Genomic DNA, 7,928 nt, shown 5'->3' on the forward strand with positions numbered 1-7,928 from the left:
ACCAGAAAAAATTACAATAATTTTTCTATGTTTGAAATCATTTTTGTAAAATATAGACGACCAACGAAACGTTTAGCCTTTGAAAGCGAGTTATTTAGAAGCATTCCCAAGTGCGAAGTCACACACGGCCCAACGTTGGCCCATAGTCGACAAAAATATTTCCGAAGCTCGGCTGCCATTATCGCGCTAATGATGGAATGATAACTATGGCCTGTACTTGGCAGCCAAGGTTTGGCTGCCATTGTCGGCCCAACACTGGGTACCAGTATTGGACCAAACATAGCTGCCATCGTCGCGCCATTGCCGGATTGATAACTATGGCCTTGACTTGGCAGCCAAGACTTGGCTGCCATTGTCGGCCCAACATTGAGTATAAATACTGCTCTAGTCTAAGGACTAAGGATATTGCAAAAAAGGTATTTCGAAAATAAATATTAATTGATTGCGAGTACTTTGAATATAAATATTAATGGTCCTGTTTAGATTGAATGCATATATCACATTTTGAACATTATATTACAAATAAAAGTTCTAACGCTACGGGGTATCGAACCTACATCTATATACCTAAATATATCGCCTAGAAGTCGGGAGTGCTAACCACTGCACTAAACCGACAAGTTGAAACTTTGTGAAAAAGCGATCCTCATAAGCAGCAGCTCAGAAAAGTTAAAGAATCAAACTTTAAGCTCTCCTTTTCTAATTATTTATTATCATGCGACGTTGTGTTAATGTAAAATATACGAACTGTTAACACGAATAGCAATAAAATAATTTTTAAATAAATAATTTAAATCGATTACAATTTTTCTTCGCATAATATTTCGTTTTTTTCCGTTGTAGCCTACTTTACAACTTTTTGCAATGACAGGAAATGTAATTTTTCATGAACATTTAAAATTTGTAATGACAGCTTAACAAATTTTATCGTGAACTTTGAGAATTTTTCAATAATTTTTTTTTATGTTTCGTGTAAGATTTGTTTATTAAGTTCTAAAAGTGAGACTTAGTGAAATAAAGTGCCGATTCTGGACGAAGCATCGGTGGAGGATCGGCAAATATAAATTGCCAATATAGGCTGCCAGCACTAGCTAAACATTGGGCCGATTTAAATAAAACACGGTTCCACCTGGTAAAAGTTACACTTGGCCCTGTAATGTGCCGTCACTGGGCCAGACTTTGGCTGATCCTCGTGAAACATGGTTCCCCGTACTAAAAGTGAGACTTGGCGCAATAAAGTGCCAATACTGGTCCAAGCATCGGTGGAGGATCGGCAAATATAAATAGCCAATATAGGCTACCAACACTCGCTCAACACTGGGCCGATTAAAATGCCGACATTGGCCCAATAACTTTAGCCGAACTTTGGCTGCCAAAATTGGACCAACACTGGGCCGTATATTCAGCTCCGGCAATTCGCACTTGGGTGTATTTTATGGAAATTTTCTTTGTAACGTTTTCAGAAGTCACTGGCAACATATCTAATTCCGAAATTATTAAATTTAAAAGGACGGAATAAAATTAAAATATTCCCAATTTTTTTTTTAAAAAATAACTTACATTTTTTATTTAAATGTAAGGGAAAAAATGTGGATATTTATGGATTCTGACTAGAAATTTACCGGATATTTACGAACAATTTTTATAAACTAATGTTAGATACAATGTTAGATAATATGTGACGTTCCGCAAGGAAAGGGCCCGGTTTGTCGATCAAAATTTGGCGATTTTCGCATTTTTGTGAAGTGGAATGGGTATATTTTGCATTTAAAAATAAAATTTAACACTAGCGTCTATGACATTCGCGAGCTTTAGATGCGCTTTTTTCGAATAGCGGGTTTCCGAAGTTCCAATTTCAAAAGTGGAGCGGCGACACGTTTTTAAATATAAAGGGTTAATTAATTAAATTTTGCTGATTACTGGTCAAATAATTTTCGGAAGGAACGAGAAAAATATGCCACGTCCCAGACTTGAACCTTTTTTTCCCTCTTCCGCTATTTTCTTTAAATTATACTGCATCTTCCTTTCTGCCCATGTCAAATCAAAGACATTAGGTCCTAGATACGGCATGAGATTAGTTGCACCACATACCGTTAGTCAGCGCGGCAGGCAAGTTTGTGGTCTTGCATATATATACTGCTTTTAGTTCGGCCACACACTTGTAGAGGCGCGATATGTACCGATTGATTCCTCCACATACTTGTAGAGTCGCGACAGGCGATATATTTTCGATATATTTTCGACTATATCGAGGTGCTGTCTCCGAGCTTCCATATAACATTCTCTTTTTTGTCATCAGTTCCCTCTTACATTCCCCATTTTTTAGCTTCACCAGTGCCATTATCTCCCCACTTTGTTCTTCCCTTTCTACACTTCGCACTTCCTCAATCGCTACCTTAGCATAAATCCTTTTTAGTACTTCTTCCACTCCCTCCTCCACGGAAGTCGGCTGATAGTCAGTTTTTATTTGAATTTTTTCTTGAGATAAAAATTCACAAAGGTGAAATGAAAAATTTCATCACTTTATTTGTTTATATTTTTATTTTTTTATTCAGACAATAATTCTTCTAGATTAAAAGAGAAGAATGTTTTAGCTCCAGGTACTCGAGTGATTTTTTATCTTGATCGAGATCGCCAATTCCGGAAATTCTTCTCTAAAGCAAAGGGTTTCGTTTATTGCAATGATGTTGAATAACTGATAAGTGAGTATAAAAGTGTTCCAATAGGTAGCTAGTGAATGGCGACTATTTATTAATTCATCAGTGATGAGTTTGAAAACTGTCTTACTTCACAATGGAAACATATATGCCCCTATACCGGTTGGTCATTCAGTGATCTTGAAAGAGCAATACAATAATCTCCATTTTCTACTCGAAAAATTGAAGTATGATAGTCACAAGTGGCAATTAGTTGGAGATTTGAAAATAACGAGTATTTTATTAAGTCAACAAAGCGGAAACACAAAGTATCCATGTTTTAGTTGTGAGTCGAACATTCGTGCCCGAGAACAACTCCCAAATAAGGGAACTGATGAATGATGATGAATTCGAAATGAGAATGACAACTAATGAGAGAGCAGCTTGGAGTAGTTTCAAAGAAATTAAAAAAAAATTCTTGGGAAATAACAGAGACCCTGATTACAAGAAAATTGCCGACAGATTGTTGGAAAACTACCGAAAGATGGGATGTTTGATGAATTGAAAGATCCATTTCCTCCATTCCCACATTGATTACTTCCCTGCAAATTTGGGGGACTTCAGTAAGGAGCAGGGTGAGAGATTTCACCAAGACTTGAAAGACTTTGAAATATTTGTTTGGGATGTGGACACGATGTTAGACTACTGTTGGTCTTTGAAAAGAAACACATCAAATGTACACAAAAGAAAATCCCTCCGTAGATCTTTTACGAACAAAAGAACACGTCGTACACAAATTTTCAATTTGCATCGTGTGTACAAATCTACCATGCTATTCCATTAAAAGAATCCATTCGTTCAACCTAAATAATCTCGTTATATAACATCTGAACTCAAATTTTGAATTAGAATTGCTTCAACACCCGCAATTTTTTCCACAGCGCCAAAAACCCTTGAGAAATGAGCAGAATTAGCACAGATGCACACGCACACAGGCACACATAGAAACACGGATCCACACAAAGCCTCACATTGTACCCACATACGCAAATAGACACACACACATACAAGCGGGCCCGAGTAAGTTAACACAGATCTACTTGCAGACACATTCAGCACATACATACATACATACATAGGCATAGATAGGAACACTGTTTGTCGGTTCGACAAACAGCTCAAGACGTATTCGGATGTAAAATTGTCTGCTCTTTCAGAATCCGGGGTCAAAAAATTGCATCAATCGAATTAAGGTGTTTGACCTTCATTTGACTTTGATCTACACGTGATGGGGCCATATGGACACCAGGATCGTGATCAGTGAACCCAAAAACGTAAAGGTCCACTGATTCGAGACCTGTTCCTAGCTAAAACATCAGTCTAGAGATTAAAAGAAGTATTTGACCTCCAGATGACCTCCAAGCGACATTCAGAGGTAGGTTCGACAAACAGGTTAAGACTTATTCGGACGCAACATTTTCCGCTCTTTCAGAATCCGGGGTAAAAAAATTGCATCAATCGAATTAAGGTGTTTGACCTTCATTTGACCTTGATCTAGATGTGAGCGGGTCATATGGATACCGGGATCGTGATCAACGACCCCAAAAACATAAAGGTCAACTAGGCTGAAAGATGCTCCACCTCAATTTTATCTTGTGGCCCTGTGTAATTTAAACGTACTTTTTTGAATTGGGCAACCTCTAAATTAAATTATTTCAGACTGAAATTTAGAAAACAGAAAAATGTCAAACTGTTAAAAATTTTAATGTTTGTAGATTAGTTAAACTATTTCTAAACAGATTTTTGTATATAATTATAAAATTATATATATATATATATTGAAGACTTGAATTCCGTCGGGTTGAAAATGATTCATATTTCATAGTAAAAAAATATTTCATAGTAAAAATTCGAGAGATTTTAAAATATTTTTAAGGATTTTAAATATTCAAGGATGTATTAAAAGATTCAAAACATTTGTAAGGTATTGCAATATTTGAGAGTATTTTTAAATTTTCCAAGGAATTTCCAATTGACTTCAATAATGTAGTATGAGATTGTAAAAGATTAGAATTATTTTAGGGTATTTTTGAATTTTCAGGGAATTTTCAAGAGATTTCAAAAGATTTTGAAGGATTTTAAATATTTAAGGATTTTTAAAAAGATGTCAATGAATTTTCAATCTATTTGTATAATTTAAAGGATTTTCAAAGAATTTTAACAATAATAGCAGGGTTGTTAAAAAAAAACTCCAAAGTACCTTAGAAATCTTAAAAAGATGTCAAGGTGTTTCAAAATATTTTGAAGGTTTCGAAATCATTGAGTGTATTTTAAAAGGTGCCAAGGAATTTTCAATTGATTACAGTAATTTAATATGAGATTTTAAAGGATTTGATACATCTTAGGATATTTTAATAGATTTCAAGGAATTTTCCATTGATTTCAATAATTTAGTATGAGATTTTAAAGGATTTGAAATATATTTTAGGGTAATTTTTAATTTTCCATGAATTTTTAAGAGCTTTGAAAAATTTCAAGAGATTTTAAAGGATTTTAAATATTTTAGGATGTTTTAAAATATCCCAAGAAATTTTCAATGAATTTCAATAATTCAAAGCGATTTCAACAAGAAAATTAATTTTTTTGTCGAAAATTTAACTATGATTAAACATTAATTTTGTATAGAAAATTAGACTCGGTGGAAAATAAATTTCTTTTTTGCAATTTTCATGTATTTGATTAAAAATGCTTTTTTTAGTATACAATTCAGTTTTTTCAACGAAAGAAATGGATTATTGATTAAAATAGGTAAATTTTTTAAATTCAGAATAATTCTCTACCAAACACTTTAATTTTTAACAAGATAGTTCAATTTTCAACAACAAAAGAAAAAGAATTTTTAACCAAAATAGATACATTTTCAAAGAAAAAGAATAACTTAATTCCAAAACAGATGAATTTTTAATCGAAAACGGTCAATTTTCAAGATAAAAAAAAACAATTTTCGAATCAAATAGTTCATTTCTCAATGAAAAAGGAATAAATTTTCAACTAGAAAAGATAAATTTTTAACAAAAAATTATACTCAACAAAATAGTTAAATTATCAATAAAAAAATTAATTTTTAACGTCAAATATAAATTTTAGGCCATAAATGAAAAAGTTAAATTTTCAATTTAAAAAATCAGTTTTGAACAACAACAAAAACAATCGAATTTATAACAAAATAGTTAAATTTTTAAACACAAAAGTAAATGCACAAACAACAGGAATAATATTCTAATAACAAGATGAATTTTCTACCAATGAAATTAATTTTCTCTAAAAACGACGAATTTTGAAGCAAACACCAAAGCAATTTTCAACTTTAGAAATAAATTTCAATCTAAAAAATAAGTATTCAACAAAAAATAGAATAGTTAAAATTGATTTTTGAACAAAATAGTTTAATTTTCAACGAATTAAGTTAATTTTTAACTCAAAAAGATACCTTTTTATCAAAAACAGGAGCAGGTACATTTTCAGTTTAAAAAATTAAGTAAAAAAAAATCAAATTAACAACAAAATAGTTAGATTTTCACCAAAGAAATGAATATACAAACATAAAGAATAATATTCTTATAAAAAAGAAGACTATTCAACAAAATACATAAACTTTCCACCACACAGTTTAATTTGCAACTAAAAACGAAAGTGTTTAGAAAAAAGTTTAATTTCCAGCCACAAATTGAATAGTTATCTTTTCAGTAAAAATATGATTATTAGCCGAAAAAAGACGTTATGACAAAATATTAAAATTTTCAACAAGAACAAAATTAATTTTCAACGAAAAAGTGGAATTTACAACCCAAGAACTGAATTTTTCATAAAAAAAGATACATTTTCAAACGAGAAGAATAATTTCCTATCAATCAAGGCGATTTTTCAACTACATAGTTAAATTTCCAACCAAAAATGATACATTTAAAAAAAAAAATGGAACAGTTAAATTTTCAGTTCAAAAATCAATTTTCAACCAAAAGAGCTTTTTAAGTCAAAAAAAAAAAATATATCAACTATTTTTATCATTTTTATATCAAAATAAAGTACTTTAACAGAACAGATGATTTTTTTGCAAAACCGTTTAATTTTCAAACGTAATAAAAAATTTTCAACAAAAAAAGAAGAAATCTCAATCAAAAAAATGTAATACTAGATGTTTTAAACTAAAAAGGAATGTATTCAATAAAAAAGAGTTAGACTTTCTGATTTGTTTCTATTAATAATTCAGTTCGCATTTGAGGCCAATAGCGTGAACAATTTTTTTAAATAAACATTAAAATTCATTGTTATGTTGTTGACTAATGTAGTGAAATCGTTTTTTGTCGATAGACTGATGAATTTTTATCTACTTATTTAACCTTTTTTTACAGAAAGAGAATACACATTTTGGTTGAAAATTCTTTCTTTTTTGTATGTTATTCTTGTGTTAAAATTTAATTTTTCCACTGAAACCTTCAGCTTAAAATGGAATTTTCAATTAAAAAGTATTTGTTTTTTTCAGTTGAAAGTTCGTCTTTTTGGTAGAAACTTTTCCTCCTTGTTTGAAAACTAATATCTTTTGGTAAAAAATAATTATGATTTTTTTTTAAAATTATTTTTCTTTTCAGCTAAAAATTAAAATATTCCCTTTCTGGTTGAAAAATCTTTTTTAGTTAACACATTCAACTATCTGGTTAATTTTTTTTTGTAAATTCGTAATTTTTAAATAATTTTTTTATTGAAAATGTTACGATGGCATTCATGGTAGAAAATTTACATATTTTATAGATAATTCGTTTTTTACAAATTAATTTGTTTGAAACTACGTCTATTTCTAGAAAAAGTTTTGTTTGAAAATTACTTTCCTTGATTAGGCTACCGTTTCCGGTACCGATCACGAAAGAACTCTTTTTGTCAAGTGGTGTATTTTTGGCTTTGGTGGAGGAAATAAGGGTGAGTGGATGCAGAAAAGGCAGAAAGTGCGGAGATCGAGTGTAAAGGAAGAAGGGTGAGTGAAGGCAAATGTGTGAAGGGTGAAAGTGAGTGGTTTGAAGTGAACATTTGGAGCGTGTGAAGTTTGTGAGGTTAGGAGTGAAAAAATTGTTGCTTGGTCAGGGGGACAAGAGGTAGGAAATAAAGGCGGGAAACGTCACAGAGCTTTGGGTAAGGTAGGATGCCGACGACGCAAAGTCCACAAACTGGCGCCAGATGGCAACAGTTACTGGACGATCGCACAGAGCAGAAAACCGTAGTGGCTGCAACAGCTGACGT

At 31.7% G+C, this 7,928-nt stretch overlaps 1 protein-coding gene across 4 annotated transcripts in view; it reads right to left on the bottom strand.

Annotated features, from left to right (window-relative positions):
* The window catches only part of LOC117181516, a 146,247-nt gene that overhangs the window by 26,503 nt on the left and 111,816 nt on the right, over positions 1 to 7,928 (bottom strand). The gene's annotated exons all lie outside the window — the stretch shown is intronic.

This window comes from Belonocnema kinseyi, chromosome 10 (assembly GCF_010883055.1).
Source record: "Belonocnema kinseyi isolate 2016_QV_RU_SX_M_011 chromosome 10, B_treatae_v1, whole genome shotgun sequence".
Lineage (NCBI taxonomy): Eukaryota > Metazoa > Arthropoda > Insecta > Hymenoptera > Cynipidae > Belonocnema > Belonocnema kinseyi.